This window comes from Acanthochromis polyacanthus, chromosome 6, assembly GCF_021347895.1.
Source record: "Acanthochromis polyacanthus isolate Apoly-LR-REF ecotype Palm Island chromosome 6, KAUST_Apoly_ChrSc, whole genome shotgun sequence".
NCBI classification, from domain to species: domain Eukaryota; kingdom Metazoa; phylum Chordata; class Actinopteri; family Pomacentridae; genus Acanthochromis; species Acanthochromis polyacanthus.
In genome coordinates, this window is record NC_067118.1 from 13,917,430 (window position 1) to 13,934,878 (window position 17,449).

At 39.1% G+C, this 17,449-nt stretch overlaps 1 pseudogene; it reads left to right on the top strand.

Annotated features, from left to right (window-relative positions):
* The first annotated feature begins 11 nt into the window (after positions 1-11).
* LOC127534483 (protein argonaute-4-like) lies at positions 12-17,449 on the top strand (annotated as a pseudogene).

A 17,449-nucleotide genomic window follows, 5' to 3' on the forward strand; every position in this document is an offset into this window, starting at 1 on the left:
TGCACAACGACATGAACGGATGGGTGACGCCGAGTTGCTGCCAGCGCCATGCTGGCAGTTGGAGGCCGGTGAGTACCGACACAGGGAGGGACTGTGGCAGGGGAGGTAACTGGGACGGGTTCTACTGGGGCCGCCTGGGCCCACGGGCGGGGGCATTAGGGGCGGATGAGGGGTGTGGGGGCGGGCATTCCAGGTTCACAGCGGATTGGAAATTAATTTATCAAGATATAGAACGTTAAAGGTGAAAAATTCAACCTTAATGCATGAAAACCTGGGAACCTGGCCCACGTTTAAGTCCCGCGGTGCATCTCAGCGAGTCTGTTATCTGATATTAACTCGATTTAAAAGTGTGTAAATGTCTTCTGTTGGGAGAGTTTCCTTTTCATCCAGTTTTGTTAGTTTAAACCCTCGTGTCGTCCGCGGGTCAAAATGAATCCCGGATAAAAGTTTGAAATGTGGAAAAAAATATCTTCACAGTGAAACTTCTGATGTCCACATTTTTAACCATTTTTGAGAAATCTTTTGAAACATTTTTTGGTGGAAAAAGAAGATGTTAAAAATAATTCTTTCAGAACATTCACAAAAAAATCAAGCCAAAGTCCAGCGAATTTCGATGATTTTGTTGATTTTTATGTGAATGCTTCTGAAAGAAACATAATAAGAAGTTAACGATATATATGGAATCCTTTAGATAGTTTTAGGATTTTTTTGGAAGATTTTAACAAATTTTGAAAAATATTTACAAGAATTTTGCTTTGCGAATTTGGGAATTTTTTAAAAAGTAAAACTTTTAAGGGAAACTTGGAAGGAATTATTGGAATTTTCTTCCTAAGGTGTTGCAAATTTTCAAAATTTGGGGGGATTTTTTTGCTGAATTTTTTAGATTTTTTTCAAAACAAGATCAATTGTTTGGTGCCCTGTAATGAGGACGACAGGGAGGGTTAAAGAAATGAGACGAGAGAAAGTTGACCACTTGACCTTCCTCGTCTTTTTCTGAGATCCACCGCAATTCAAATCAGCCCGTTCTAGGAATCTACACCACCGTTTTGGGGTCCACCCAGTGCAATTCCATAATAGCTGTATGTTTTATGCTATAAAAATTTGTGCGGATTGGAAGAACAGTTCGACAGAAATTTTTCTAAAGTTTGACCACACTAAATCTCGCTAATACGAGAAAGAACATATGGCTGACAAAAAACAGTGGATCTTTTTATTTTCATTGTATTTGGTGGTTTGGAAAGTTTTGATCTATCAGCTGAAAGTCTCATATCTTCATAAATAATCTCTATGTTTATGCCATAAAAATTCAAGCAAGTCAGAGAGACGGTTGAGCAGAATTTTTTCTTAAATTTGACCTCACTAATCTGGGTTCATAGTACAAAATAAAGTTGCTCAAAGTGAGTCAACAAACAAAATCATATCTGTGGAAAGTGGTTTAATATATGAGCTAGTTTCCCAAACTCTTATAAATATCAAACTTTAATCCTAAAACTTTAATGAAAATCAGAGTAGCTGAGCAGATTTTTCTCTAAACATTTGATCTGAATCTTCTTTATCGTTCCACGAAGTCCTCTAAGTCTGGAATCTCTGGTGCTTTTAGTTTGTTAAATGATCAAAAATCAGTTTTGAGTTCTGCCTGTTTGGGGCGTTTGAGCTGATTGGGGTCAAGGATTGTGTGAATGGGGAATAAATGGCTTGCTGTCAGCTGGAGCCCCGATGAGACTGAAGATAAGTCAGAATGAAAACACTCTGATTTATCTCCCCACCTGAAATAAAAGGTTCTGTATAAAACTAGCAAGGATCCTCTTCAGAAGAGGTTCTGTTGGGATAAGATGGATCCCCTGTGGGGGTGTCAACACTTCATGGGGTATTTTCTTTTAAAGAAAAGCTCCAGTTTCAAGGTTTAACCCCTGATCTGTACGTTGGTTCATAAACCTGAGATCTTAATCGCTGTAGATTCAGACCTTGGACAACAGCCTGCTGGGAAATGAGTCTAATCGGCTTTCCAATGAAGACGCTTAAATGCAGACGGAAGCTTTTTCCTTTTTCTATGATCTGGAATGAGCTCCACCTTCAATCGCATCGCTGTTCTGACATACATGTCCATCTGAGTGTTATTAATACTGATGCTGTTTCACATAGGAGATGGGAAAAGCTGCAAGGCTGTTTCTGTCATGATGAATTTTAACATGTACACTGCCGTCAAAGTTTGGGGTCAACAAGGCTAGTTAAAGTTGTTCAAAATGAGTTAAAGTTTCTCTAAATGAGTTAAAGTTGTTCAAAATGAAGTTAAAGGTTGCTCTAAATGAGTTAAAGGTTTGTCCTAAAAATGATTAAGTTTTGCTCTACTTTCCTGAGTGGTGTGAATAAACCAACAGAAACCTGTTTTATAATCTTGCTGAAATCCTGATTGAATGAACTGTTTGGAGAACAGTCTTGTGAGAGCAGAGGAAGCTTCTGAACGTTGTTCCTAGGCTCCAACACTGAGGTTCTGGTTCTGGAGGATAAAGCTCTTAAAGGAAAGATCTCGTTAAGCTTAATTGAAATCGTGGAATGTTTTTCCACAAACCTGGAGTGGAGCTGAAAAACATCCACCTAATGAACGTCTGTTAGAAGCAGATAACAGGGTGGTGTTTAATAGAACCGAGGAAGTCCTCAATGAAGCTGAACTAAATGTTGGATTTGATGTTCTGCTCTATAAAACATGAACTAAGAGTCTCTGATTTTAATGTGTTAACGCAGAATGTGGTGTTTTATGCTGTTTGAATGCCAGATAAACAGACCGATTAACCCTCCAGGCCAGTTTATACCTTGTAACACAATGAGGATTAAGCATTTTAAAGTCTGGAATTAAATCACTAACCCTCCTGTTACCTTGCAGTTATGGGCACCCAAAAATATTGTTTCCCTTGTCGGAAAAAAATCCAAAATTCTGCAAAAAATCCTCCAAATTTCTGAAAATTGGCAAACCTTCAGGTAAGAAAATTGCAATAATGTCCTTAAAAATTTGATTTAAAAAAATAAATAAAATCCCCTAAATTTGCAAGAAAATTCTATGCAATATTTTTCAAAAATGAGTAAAATCTTCACTGTGAAAATGCATTTTTCCACATTTTCAAACTTTAAATGGGTCAGTTTTTGAACCCGCAGGACGGACAACGAGGGTTAAATACAATTAAAACAGTTCAATCAGGAAAAAACTGAGTCACACAGCTAAGATAAAATATGCTGTCAGCAAAAAAATTATCAAAGACAGACGCTGGCTTGCTGTTAATTTCTATTTACTGTTAACGATTTAGTGTAATATCTATTTTTATTACCTTTGTGTTAAATTACATTGGCTTGATTTGGGCTCCATAAAACAAACCATCAGCATAATATCTCATAGTAATATTTGCCTAAAATCCATCCAATTTAATGGGTCATGCAGAGTTTTACCTTCAAACTATGAAAACATTTCAGAGTTACATCTTCCTGTTTTGGGGCAACATTTCAAGTTTTTTTTGGAATTTTGGAAGGTTTTGGGACACTTTCTGGCAAGTGTTCGTTGGATCTGAAGCTAATTTGAACAGCTTTAGAACACGTTTTAAAGTCAATATACCACAAAAAGGCCACTCTCCACAAAAATGAGAAATCTGAGCCTAAAGGACCAAAAAGGTATACCATAAAGAGACACAATCATCATAAAAGGTGGCAAAATTTCCACAAAAAAGGGCTAAAATTATACCAAAATTATCCCACATCAACATAGAAAATAGATGAAATATGCCACAGAAAGACACACATCTCCACAAAAATGAGAATCTGAGCCAAAGGACCAAAACTACCAACAGAGACAGCTGACTAAGGTGGAAAGATTTCCACTGGACCAGGTAAAACCAGTCTATCAAGGTTCACCTGGACGGTAAACAGTCTCTATCAGAGGTCCACCTGGACAGGTAGTTACCTGGACAGGTACCAGTCTTCACGGTTTCACCTGGACAGGTACCAGTCTATCACATGGGTCCCTGGACAGGTACCAGTCCTATCAACAGGTTCACCTGGGGGTTAATAATCTGGCCTGTTGCAGACGGTAAACTGAAGCAGAATGGAATTGTGTGCTGCCTGCTGTGGTAATCTTGTGTTACTGGCTGGTCCCTACCGGGGGGTTGACTAAGAGCGTAGGGACTCTCTTCCACAAGAATAAAACCGTGCCACGCCCACCAGGGCGTTGGGACATGAGGGGAGAAGCAGTTCTACGCCGGCAATCCGAGATCAATGGTCTGGGCTGTGGCCTGCTTCGCCCCAGAAACAGTGTTCGGGAGGACTGCTCAAAGTAAGTTCTGGAAAGGCTTCTGAGCTCATTTTTCTCTACAGTCTGAGCCTGAACCTCTATGGAGACAGAACAGACATGAAGAAGGAGAGAGCACCCAGAATGTTCCTTGGAAAGTATAGAAATCCAACAGATTTTTCCGATTAACGTGTCTGTTGCCTCTGTTTTCAATATATGAAAACTGTGTTCTCCTGTTGTGATTGAAGACTGAAAAAGTTAATTTTGGCCATTTTTATTTGAGTTTTAAGTTTAATATCTAGATTATTGATATTTTGTAAACCAAAACTCAGAACTGATAGTTCTAGGATAATTGGGGAATTTCTGAAAATCCTGCTATTTCTTCATTTTTTTTCTGTTTCTGCAGTGAATCATAAGGAACTGATTGTATTTGTTTTTTTTGTTTTTTTTTTTGTGTTTTTTCAGCTGTAAAACAGAAAAGTTCAGTCCTGATGAATTCTGTGTGGAGTCGGTTTTTTGCAGGCTTGAAAAAAAATGCTATTTGCTGCCTAGGAATTATAGTTACTAGGCAGGGATGGCCATTTTATAAGCATGGAATAGTAGCGGTTAGCCTGAGGATTCACAGTGACTTAACTTGGAATGCTAGCTGATAGCTAGCGATGCTAGTTGTCAGACTAAAGGAGATCTTGCTAGCCCGGATTGTACGTGCTAGGCTAGGATTCCAGTTGGCAGCCCAGGAAAGGGTACTTGTTTACCTTTGGAAATGCTAGTGGCTAGCCGGTAATGCTAGGAGTTTACCGCTGGAATGGTACTGTTATCCCCTAGGACAACAGTTGGTTTAGCTTGGAATAACTAGGATTAGCCTGGGAATGGTACAACCTAGCTTTAATAATGACAAATATTAGCATAGGATGCAGTTTTGCTCCAGGAATGGTACTAACCTTTTAAACTTTACATTTACGCTATATCTGTGTGATTTCGGTGTAAAGTGTTGGATCAGATTGTGGTTTTTAATGCGTATCGACTGGAACTTCTGAAGAGGTTTTAACAACGTCGTCCCTGTGGATCGTGGAGTGTAATCACAGTAAGAAAGTACCTTTTTTAACCCTCGTTCGTCCCTGTGGTCAAATTGACTCATTTTAAATCTTGAAAATGTGGAAAAAAGTATATTTTCACAGTGAAACTCTGATTCCACATTTTCAGCATTTTGGGAAACTCTTTGAACATTTTTTGGGTGTTGAAAAAGGGAAATGTTAAAAAATGTTTCTTAGAAACATTTCACATATAATTCACATGATTTTTAGTGAATGTCTTAAGGAAAATTAGAGTTTACTGATATATATGGAATCACTTTAGATATTAGATTTTTTGGAGATTTTAAATCATTTTTTGAAAAATATTTACAAGAATTTCCTGCTAAATTTGGGGGATTTTAAAATACAACTTTTAGGGAAAACTTTTGAGGAATTATTGGAATTTCTTCCTGAAGATGTTTGCAAATTTTCGGAAATTTGGGGATTTTTTTTGCTGAACTTTTGGACTTTTTCAGACAAGGAAACAATATTTTTTGTGCCCGTAAATGAGGACATGGAGGGTTAATGCTTCTTTTGTGTATTTTCTGTTTGTCCTGGTGTAACTAAATGCTTTCCTAAAAACATGTTCAGACACCTGCAGATTGAGCTCATGTTCTCATAACGCAAACAGGAATGATTTTACTGGTATTAAAGAGTAGCGTCGCAGGGTGAGTTTTTAATGGACTACTGACATCCACTTATCCGGATATAAACTCAGAGGCTACGGTTTTATTTCTTCTGATGTCTGATGAGGGAAACACTTCGTTCTGGCTGCACAGCCTCATAAAAGTCTGGATTTTTGTTGGTGATGTTCCTCCAACAGGAAGCTTCCACAGATAGCTGAGGAAGATCTCCAAGGACGCCGGGGGTGCCGATCCAGGGCCAGCCGTTGTTCTGTAAATACGCCCAGGGAGCCGACAGCGTGGAGCCCAGTTTCAAGCACCTGAAGATGTCCTACGTGGGTCCTGCAGCTGATCGTCGTCATCCTGCTGAAAACCCCCGTTTACGTGAGAACTCAGACTCTGGAGCGGCTTCAGAGCAGAAGAAGGTTTAGATGTTGAGCTAAACTGGTCTCCTCCCAAGCTGAAGGTGAAGCGGGTCGAGATACCGCTCCTCGGCTATGGCCACCCAGTGCGTCAGGTGAAGAACGTTTGTGGAATGACGTCGCCTCAAGAGCCTCCACCTCTGCCTGAAGATCAACGCCAAGCTGGGAGCATCAACAACGGTCCTGGTTCATGCACCAGAGGTCATGCTGGAGGCAACGTATCCAACAGAACCGCTTAAAAAACTCTTATTTCCTGTCAGAGACTCTGGTAGAACGGCAAAACAATGAAAGTTTATAAGTTAGACAACAATATAGTCTGTCTAAGCTACTGAATAGTGTAACAGTATGATAACTTTATTTATAGAAGCAAGTTTTCTAAACAGAAATTTATTAAGTCAGTGGAAAAAGGGAAAAGATTTTTCAAAGATAAATCAACACCAGATAAAATAAAAAAAGGGGAAAGAAATTAAATTAATAGAAATACATAAAATAAAATAAGATAATAAGGGGTAAATAGGAATAAAATTATTTTTAAATTAAAATTACTGAATAAAAAGTAATGCATTTGAAAATAATCAAACAATAAAAATAAAAGTTAAAAAAAAAATCACAAATTATGTTCATGTTGGGCATTCCTCAATAAGGAAAAGAACAATAATATTAATAGTAATTGTAAATGTATATAAAATGAGTAAATAAAGGTTAAAAAATTGCAAATTAAATGAATAATTAAAATGATTTAAAATTAATGATAATAAATACAATTTACAAATCAGTCAAGCAATAAAAAAGCACAAATATTATACATAAATATGGAACATAAGGATAAATATCACAATTTTGCTCGTACAGTCTTCATAAGGAAAAAACAATATTAATAGTAAATACATAAAAATAATAAATGCTATAGGGAAAATTAAAGAGTAAAAAACTAAAATTTAATTGAATAAAATTAAAATAAAAAAATTTTAATTAATAATAAAAAAATTTTTTTTTTGGCATTGAAAATCTGTCAAAAATAAAAAAGACAGACGGGTCCAAATGTCATCAAGAAACTGCAGATTAAAGAGTCAGGATGTGAAAATGATCGCATTCAAGGACGCGTCGGAAAGTTAAAAAAGTCAGAACATTTCTTTCAAGTTTGTACAGTTTATCTTCCCTTTATTTTCAAATACTTACAATCAATACTGGTCCAAAAGAAAATAAATTCTGCCGCCATAAAGGATGAATTCTCCCTTTGATTGAGTCGTTGAATGTATTTTATTTTGGCAAATATTTTAATTGAGATTTTGGATTAATATCATACGATTTTTTTTGTGTGTTTTTTGAGCATGATTGTTGGGGAAAACTAACTCAGACAGATATGAGTTAAGAAACACATCAAGCTGATTCAGATCTAAAAAAAAATATCAAAATAAGCAAAGAAAGACAGAGAAGTGAATTATTTCACTTTTTCTGTCTCTTTGTACGTTTACTGAGATTGGGATGTTTCATCGGTTGTTTGATTCAAAAAACCCAAAACAAAACTCAACAGGTCTGTGATGAGTTTGAAGGAATGTAGAAAATTACAAAGCAGACAATTCTCTTCGTTCAAACAGTTTATTTCACCTTTATTTTCAAATACTTAAGGGAATCAACACTGTCAAAAAAGAAAAACGTGCTAGGCGATGAATTTCTCCCCATATGACTGAAATCCCTGAAATCTATTTCATTTTTGATTGAAATTTTGATGAAATTCCCCTTTTTTTTGTTTGTTTTTCGAGCGTGATTGGTGGAGAATACTAATTCAGACAGATATGAGTTAAAACACATCAAGCTGATTCAGATCAAAAAAAAAATGTCAAAACGAAGCAAAGAAAGAGAAAAAAAAGTGGATTATTTGTTTTTTCTGTCTTTTTCTACATGTACTTGGCTTGAGATTGGGATGTTTTATTGGTTGTTTGATCCAAAAAATTACCCAAAATAAAACTCACAGGCCCACGATGAGTTTCAAGGACCATAGGAAAGTTAAAAAAAGACAATTCTCTTGTTTCAAACAGTTTATTTCAACCTTTTTTTTTTCAAATACTTGTAGAGGATCAACACTGTCAAAAAAAAACAATGTGGTAGGCGATGAATTTCTCCCCATATGAACTGAATCACTGAAATTTATTTCATTTGTAATTCAGGTTTTGATTAATATCAGATTTTTATTTTTGGTGTTTTTTGAGTGTGGTTGTTGGAATAAAAACTAACTCAGATAGTGAGTTCAAAACACGTCAAAGTGATTCAGATCTGAAAAAAATGTCAAAAAGAAGCAACGAAAGAATGGGAAAAAGGTGAATTATTTCATGTTTCTTCTGCTTTTTTCGTTGATTTACTGAGCTTGAAGATTGGGATGTTTCATCGGTGTTTTGATCCCCCAAAAAAGCAGACAGTTCTTTCAGTTTAAACTGTTTATTTCACCCTTTATTTTCAAATACAGTCAGAAAAGTAATAAAAATTGCTAGGTGATGAATTTCTCCCTGTGTGTTGAATAACTGAATCTATTTCAAATTTTTGAAATGATATTTTGTTGTAATTCCAGTTTTTTATCTTTTTGCATTTTGAGCATGTTGGGTAGAAAGTAATTCAGACAGATAGATAAGAGCTGGAAAGCACGTTTAACCCTGTGTCATCCTGTAGGTCAATTAAACCCCGTTTTAAAGTTTGAAAACGTGGAAAAAAAATATATTTTCACAGTGAAACTTCTGATGTCCACATTTTTAACATTTTTGGTAAGTCTTTGAACATTTTTTGGTGGAAAAAAGAGATACTAAAAATGTTTCTTAAGAGCCATTCACAAAAAACATCAACCAAAATCCAGCAAAATTGCTGGATTTGGTTGATTTTTATGTGAATGATCTTAAAGAAAATATTAGAAGTTTACTGATATATATGGATCCTTTAGATATTTTTAGGATTTTTTGGAAGATTTTTACTCATTTTTTGAAAATATTTACAAGAATTTTCTTGCCAAATTTGGGGGATTTTTTTAAAGTAAAACTTTAAAGAGAAACTTTTAAGGAATATTGAAATTTCTTTCCTGAAGGTTTTGGCAAATTTTCAGAAATTTGGGGATTTTTTTTGCTTATAATTTTTAATTTTTTTTGCAGAGAAGGAAGCAATATTTTTGGTGCCCGTAAATGAGGACAACAGGAGGGTTAAGGTGATTCATGATCTAAAAAAATATCAAAACGAACAAAGAAAACAGGAAAAAAAGTGAATTATTTCATGTTTCTTGCCTTTTTCCTTCATTTACTAACTTGAGATTCGGATGTGTCATCATTGTTTGATCGCTAAAAAAACCCCCAAAAACTCACCCGGTCTGTGACGAGTTCAAGGACCCATAGGAAAGTTGAGAATCCAGCAAACATTGATGAAGTTTTGACAGACGATATGAAAACCAACTTGTGGTAGAAATCTCAATAAGGATTCTGCCGCTTCTCCACTGGGATGCAGATGAGGCTGGATTGTCTTTGTCTTTGAACGCATCGTTTCCTAATAAATCGCCGTTTATTCTGAGTGGTTTTGATCCTGAGGAGTTCCGCTTTAATATCTTCCGGTTCGAGCGTCGTTAGGATCGTTCAAAGCAGGATTCAGCTCCTCGTTGTTCTGATTGTCTGTTATTTCTGTTTTTAGGCCGTCGGTGTTCCAGCAGCCTGTCATCTTCCTCGTGCTGACGGTCACACATCCTCCGGCGGGCGACGGGAAGAAGCCATCGATCGCGGCGGTGGTCGGCAGCATGAGGACATCCCAGCAGATACGTGCAACCGCAGAGTCCAGAGTCTCGCAGGACATGTCGCAGGTAGAGACGTCTAAAATACAATCTGTTCCTCAGATCAGCTGGGTTCCTAGGTTTATTTTATGAGTCCATGCAGAGTTTTACCTTCAAATATGAACAATTCCAGAGTTACACTTCCTGTTTGGGCAACATTTAACCCTCCTGTTGTCTTCATTTACGGGCACAAAAATACTGTTTCCCTTGTCTGAAAAAATCCAAAAATTCAGCAAAAAAAAATCCCCAATTTATAAAAATTTGCAAAAATCTTCAGGAAGAGAATTCAATAATTCCTTAAGAGTTTCCTAAAAGTTTATTTAGGAAAAAAAAAAAAATCCCAAAATTTGGCAAGAAATAAAATAAAAAAAATAGAAATTCTAAATTTTTTTTCAAAAATGATGAAAATCTTCCCAAAAAAATCCTAAAAATATCTAAAGTGATTCCATACTGTCAGTAGAAATTCTAATTTTTTTCTTTAAGAAACTTCAAAATTCGCTGGATTTTTTTTTGTGAATGTTCTTAAACATTTTTTTAACAATTTTCTTTTTTCCACCAAAAATGTTGAAAAATGTGGACGTCAGAGTTCACTGTAAAAATTTTTTTTTTCCACATTTTCAACTTAAAACGGGTCCAATTTAACCCGCAGGACGACACGAGGTTAAAGTTATTTTTCATTTTGGAAAGGCTTGGGACTCTTTTCTGCAGCATTTCTGTTGGATCTGAGCTAATTTAAAAATTTTTTAGAACAAGTTTTGAAGGTCAAGCTTTTAGTCATTCTGGATGAAAAGAGTCTTTTTAAGGATATTTCTGCTCTTTTTGGGTAAATTCTGAGTAATTTTGGTCACTTTTTGAGTGATTTTTGACAAACGCTGGAGTTGTAAATTCTTTTTAATGATGAAAACTTTGAATGTATTGAGGATAAGTTTTAACGTAACTTAAACAATTTGTGTTAATTTTAGGCAAACAGTGTTTTTTGTGGTCATTTAAAATCTCCATCCATCCATTATCTATACACCGGCTTAATCGCTCATTAGGTGCACTGGGGGGCTGGAGTCTATCCCAGCTGATTCAGGGCGAGGCAGGGGACACTGGACAGGTAACGGCTATCATAGGTTCACCTGGACAGGTAACAGTCTGTCTCAGGCTACATATACACTACCAGACAAACTTTGACACTTAGGACTTACTTGGACTGATTCCCAATAATCAGTCAGTTTTAGACTCAATTTACAGACATGTGGGTTAATAGCAGATTTACTGAGTTTAACTGGATTCCTCCTGTTGTTAAACTCTTAACTGATGTGTTTTTGGTTGTCTCCAGGAGCAGCTCTTCAGTCAGGAAGGTATCCAGATCTGTACCAACATGGTCGAGAGCTGCTCATCCAGGTCTGGAACAAGTCGACTCGCTTCAAGCCAACACGAATCATCTACTATCGAGGCGGCGTCGTCTGAGGGAACAGATGAAGCAGGTGGAGAGGCTGGAAGTCATTTTAAAACTATTTCTGTCGTAAATGACCACAAAGAGACGCAAAACGACCACAAAGAGACACAAAACAACTGCAAGAGACACAAAACAACTGTCAAAGAACACAAACAACTGCAAAGAGACGCAAAACGACTACAAAGAGACACAGAGACACAAAACAACCACAAAGTGACAAACGACTCCGGAGAGACAAAAACGACTATAAAGACACAAAAACGACCACATAAAATGCTACATCAGTGTATTTGGTCTCTAAAACGTTCAGATTTTTAGCTTTAATTTGTTTTTCTTAAAGCTGAAGTCGCACACAGTTGAAAGTTTAACAATCCAACAGTTTTACTGGTTTTTAGTGTCATGCTTTGATAAAAAGTGTAGTTCAGACATTCTTTAGACATTTTATTTTAAAACATTTCCGTGTAGTTGACGGTGTTTGTTGTGCTTCAGGTGGCATGGCCGGAGCTGAATCGCCATCAGGAAGGCCTGCATCAGTCTGGAGGAGGACTACCGGCCAGGAATCACCTACATCGTGGTCCAGAAGCGTCACCACACCCGTCTGTTCTGCTCCGATAAAGCCGAGAGGGTCAGGAGGAGTTCTGTCTTTCACAATCACTGCTTTCTGTTGGTTTTTATGGTCCAACGCTGATGATACTCCACTGGTTCCAGGTTGGGAAGAGCGGTAACGTTCCAGCTGGCACCACAGGTGGACAGCACCATCACTCACCCGTCCGAGTTCGACTTCTAACCTGTGCAGCCATGCTGGGATTCAGGTGAGTTCACTAAAACGCACCTTTAACTGTAGTTAGTTTACAGTTTGGTGAGAAATCTGTCTCTGTTGCAGCTTTCTGCAGCTATTAGGCACAGTTACTGACAATAAAACACTAAATAACGGTTGTATTTAAGGATGCAAATCTCAATAATGTCAAATAAAATGCAAATACATTAAATAATATCAATGAATAGTGGTTTAATCGTTAGAACACACTGAGTGTTAATATTTTTGGTCACTATTAGAGTATATTTATGCATCACATTTGCCACAAAATCACTTCGTACATCGAGTACCAGAAGATTCTAGGTCATTTTGAACATGTGAGCTCAATATTAAAGCTAGAATGTGCCCCAAATTTCACCTAAAATTCAACTTTTTGTGCAAGTACTTGTAGTTTTAATGGTATAATTTCCACCCAAACAGTACTTTCTAACTCAAAATTATAGTTTTAATGGTTTGTTCCTACCAAAATACTACTTCCTGTCAAAGTACTTAGAGTTTCTAAAGTCTTAATCCATCCAAAATACTACCTGCTGTCCAGGTACTTCTAGTTTTAATGGTGTATTCCATCCAAACAGTCCCTTTCTAACTAAAAAAATATGGTTTTAAAGGTTTTTTTCACCCAAATGGTATTTTGTAACTTGCAAGTTGTGGTTTTTTAAGGTTTATTCAGCCCAAAATAATATTTCTGTACAGGTACTTTTAGTTGTAAAAGGTTAATTTCATCCAAATAGTACTTTCTGACTACAAGTTATGCTTTAAAAAGATTTATTTCACACAAAATACTACTTTCTGTCCACATACTTACAGTTTCTAAAGACTTATTCCCAGAATACTACCTGCTGTCCAGCTACTTCTAGTTTTAATGGTATAGTCCATCCAAACAGTACTTTTTCACTAAAAAAAATATGGTTTTAAAGGTTTATCCCTCCCAAATACCTAGCAAATTCCTACCAAGATGCTACCAGCTGTCCAGGTATTTGCAGTTTTAAATTTTTTTTCAACAAATAGTCTTTTCTAACTAACAAGCTATCGTTTCAAATTCAATTTTCAATTCAATTTTATTTATATAGGCCGCCAATTACAGTCAAACTGTCCTCGAGACACTTTACAGAACCCATATGCTGACCCCCAGAGTCAAGCCAAAAGGCGACAGTGGCAAGGAAAAACACCTTTTAACAGGGAAAAAAACTCAGCAGAACCCGGCTCTATGTGGGGACCCGATCTGCTGTGGCCGGGCGGGTTGAGAGGCTCCCAAGGAGGTGCAGCCATCTGTCCCACCTGCAGTCAGGTGACCCCAACCACCTCCGAGAGGGCTGTGAGGGTAACGACGCGCCCATCAAAGGCTACGACTCACATTAACATCTACGAGTCTAATTGTTTCGGGTCTTTGTCCACTTGTTTTTGCCACCACCCTCCTGGTGGATAAATATCTGTACTTCCCACAGGCTTTCCAGAACTGAAGAAGCCTCTTGGATGAGAGGTGAAACGTTTTCGACTCACACGAGGTTAGTCAGTTGCCATAACTTATGCTTGCTTGAGACTTATCATGACCTGGATGACTGAGAACATCCACAGATGTTTCTAAAGGTTCATTCCACCCAAATAGTACTTTCTGACCAACAAGTTATTGTTTCTAAGGTTTATTCAGCCAAAGTACAAATTTCAGACCAGCTACTTTCAGTTTCTAATGGTATATTCCATCCAAACGGTACTTTCTGACTAACTAATTATGGTTGTAAAGGTTGATTTCTCCAAAATACTACTTCCTGTCCAAGTACTTGCGGTTTCTAAAGGTTTATTTCAACCAAATAGTATTTTCTGACTAATAAGTTGTGGTTTTAAAGATTTATTCCATCCAAAATATTACCTGCTGTCCAGATAATTAAAGGTTTATTTTTCCCAAATACTATTTTCCAACTGGCAAGTGATGGTTTTAAAAATGTATTCCACCCAAATAGCACCTTTTAACCAGAAAGTTATGGGTTTAAAGGTTTATTCTTTCCAAAATGCAACTTTATGCCCATCTGGATATTAACTGGATATTTTACCCAAACAGTACTTTAATACTAAAAAAAAAAAAGTGACTTTTAAGATTTTTTCCACCCAAAATTCTACTTTGTTTTCTAGGTTATTATGGTTTGTCAAAGTTTGTTCTGTCTAAATAGTGCTTTCTAATAAGTTCAACCTTTAGTGACTCATTTTAGGGTTATTCCACCTAAAATGTACTTCCTGCAGTGCAGTTTAACCTGGTAGGAGTTGTGTAATTATCAGATGAAGATTATCAGATTATCAGGACCTGGTGGTTTCTGAGGCAGGACCTCAAGCTCTCCGGACTGAGCCCAGAGGATGCAGGAAACCGCATCTTATGGGAAAAAGAAAACAAACGCCATGTGGTTGCAGTGGCACAGTGACGTAAAATGGATAGAGTGAGTGAAGGTTGTTTTGTGTCACCAGGTGATGTATTTATCTCTTCCTCCCCTCAGGGAACCAGCCGTCCCTCCCACTACCACGTCCTGTGGGATGATAACTGTTTCACGGCCGATGAGCTGCAGCTCCTCACCTACCAGCTGTGCCACACCTACGTCCGCTGCACGCGCTCAGTGTCCATCCCGGCGCCGGCCTACTACGCCCGGCTGGTGGCCTTCAGAGCCCGGTACCACCTGGTGGACAAAGACCACGACAGGTGAGGCGGCGCTGCTCTCGTCCAGGTCATTTTAATGAAATCTAATGAGACGGAGGTTTAAAATGCTTCTGGTGGAGCCAAAAGGTCACTGGTGCCTATCTCGGCAACAAAAAAATGCTGATGGACACCAGCAGTGAGGGAAGCTGTCAGGCCGAAGAAGGAGGTCTTTAGGGACTAGTTAGCTCGAAAGTCTCCTGAGCAGCTGACAGGAAACCGGTCGGTTCTAAGGTCTGCAGCTGCAGCAGATGTGGAAGCTAAAACTCTGGTGTGGGAGGAGTTAGAGGCTTGGAGAAGGACTTTGGTTGAAGTTCTGGCAACCGTTGGACGCCTCAGGAAGAGGAGCAGGACTTTGACCAGGCTGTGTACAGTCGGATGGAGAACTCTTGACCTGTACTGGGGGACATTGTTGGACGGTGGGAAAGAGAACTTTGAGGAACTCCTGAAACCTGGTAAACATGTCCTCTGTGGAGGAGGCAGAGCTTGAAGACTCTTCGGGATCTTCATCCATATCCATGCAGAGGTCACTGAGGTAGTTAAGAAGCTCCTTAGTGGCTCCAGGTGTGGATGAGATCCTCCATGAGATGCTGAAGGCTCTGGACATTGTTGGACTGTCTTGGGCTGACACGGCTCTACAGTGTCTCATGGACATCAGGTACGGTACCTGTGGAGTGGGCAGACCGGGGTGGTGGTTTCTTGTCTTCAAGGAGGAGGACCAGAGAGTGAGTTCCATCTACCGAGGTATCGCACTTCTCAGCCTCCCTGGGAAAGTTTATTCTAGGGTGCTGGAAGGGAGACTGACTGATTGAAGAACCTCAGATTCAGGAGGAACAATGTGGATTCTGTCCTGGTCGTGGAATGGTGGATCAGATCTTTAGTCTGCTGAGGGGGTCATGGGAGCTGGACCTGCCAATCTATGTGTGTTCTGTGGATTTGAGGAAGGTCTATAACTGTGTCCCTGAGGACCTCTATGGGCGTACTGAGGGAGTATGGGGTACCAGGCTCTGTGATACGAGACGTTCTGTCCCTGAACAACCAAAGCAAGAGCTGTGTCCTCATACTCAGCACAAAGTCAGACTGGTTTCCAGTGGGTGTTGGACTCCTCCAGGACTGTCCCTTGTCTCTGATCCTGTTTGTGGTCTTCATGGATCTAAGATCAATTCCGGGGTGAGGAGGGTGTCTGGTTTGAGGTCACCTCAGGTGTCTGGTTTTTGCAGATGATGTGGTTCTGTTGGTTCCTCAGACCTTCAGCACACTGGAGGGTTTGCTAGTCGAGTGTGAAGCGGTGGAGATGTGGATCAGAACCTCAATTCATGATGTCATTGTTCCTGGATGGAAATCATGGACTCTGCTCCCTCTGGGTTGAGTTCAAGTATCTCTGGATCTTGTTCATAAGTGATGAAAATGGAGCTAGAGATGGACAGAGGATTGGTGCAGCTCAGCAGTAAAGAAGGGCGTTGTATCAAACCATCAAGGAGAAGATCTCAGTTTACCATCCATCTACGTTCCCAACCCTCACCTATGGTCTGAGCTCTGAGTGGGAGAACCAAAGAATGAGATCATGGGATACAAGCGTCTGAAATGAGCTTCCTCTGTAGGGTGTCTGGGTTCAGCCTTAGAGATAGGAGGAGAAGATCAGACATCTGGAGGGAGCTCGGAGTAGAGCTGCTGATCCTTCACCTCTGAAGGAACCAGTGGAGGTGGTTTGACATCTGATTCAGATCCTCCAGGGAGACTTCCTGTAGGTTTTCTGAACACGTCCTCCTGGGAGGAGACCCCGAGGTAGACCCAGAACCCGGAGGGATTATTTATCTCATCTGGCCTGGGAACACTTCGGGATCCTTCAGGAAGAGCTAGAAGTGTTGCTGGGGGGAGGAACGTCTGGAATGACCTGCTTCATCTGCTGCCTCCACGACCCGACACCAGATAAGAGAAAGAAGATGGATGGATGATGATGGATGGACGGATTAGTAGGTTATTTTAGTGTACGTATTTCCTGTAAACCAAACTAAACCTGTCTTTTCTCTGTGTTCCAGCGCTGAAGGCAGCCATGTTTCGGGCCAGAGTAACGGCCGGGACCCCCAGGCGCTGGCGAAGGCGGTTCAGATCCACTATGACACCCAGCACACCATGTACTTCGCCTGAGCTCCACCTGTGGATCCACTTCCTGTTTCCCCTTTTCTTTCTCCTCATCTCTCTCTCCTCGTAGTCTTTCTCTTTCTCTTCTGAATCTGCACCAAAGCGGCTCGTTGAGGGAAGAAAACCAGCCGACGGTTGGGGTAAAACCAGCCGACGGTTGGGGTAAAACCAGCCGACGGTTGGGG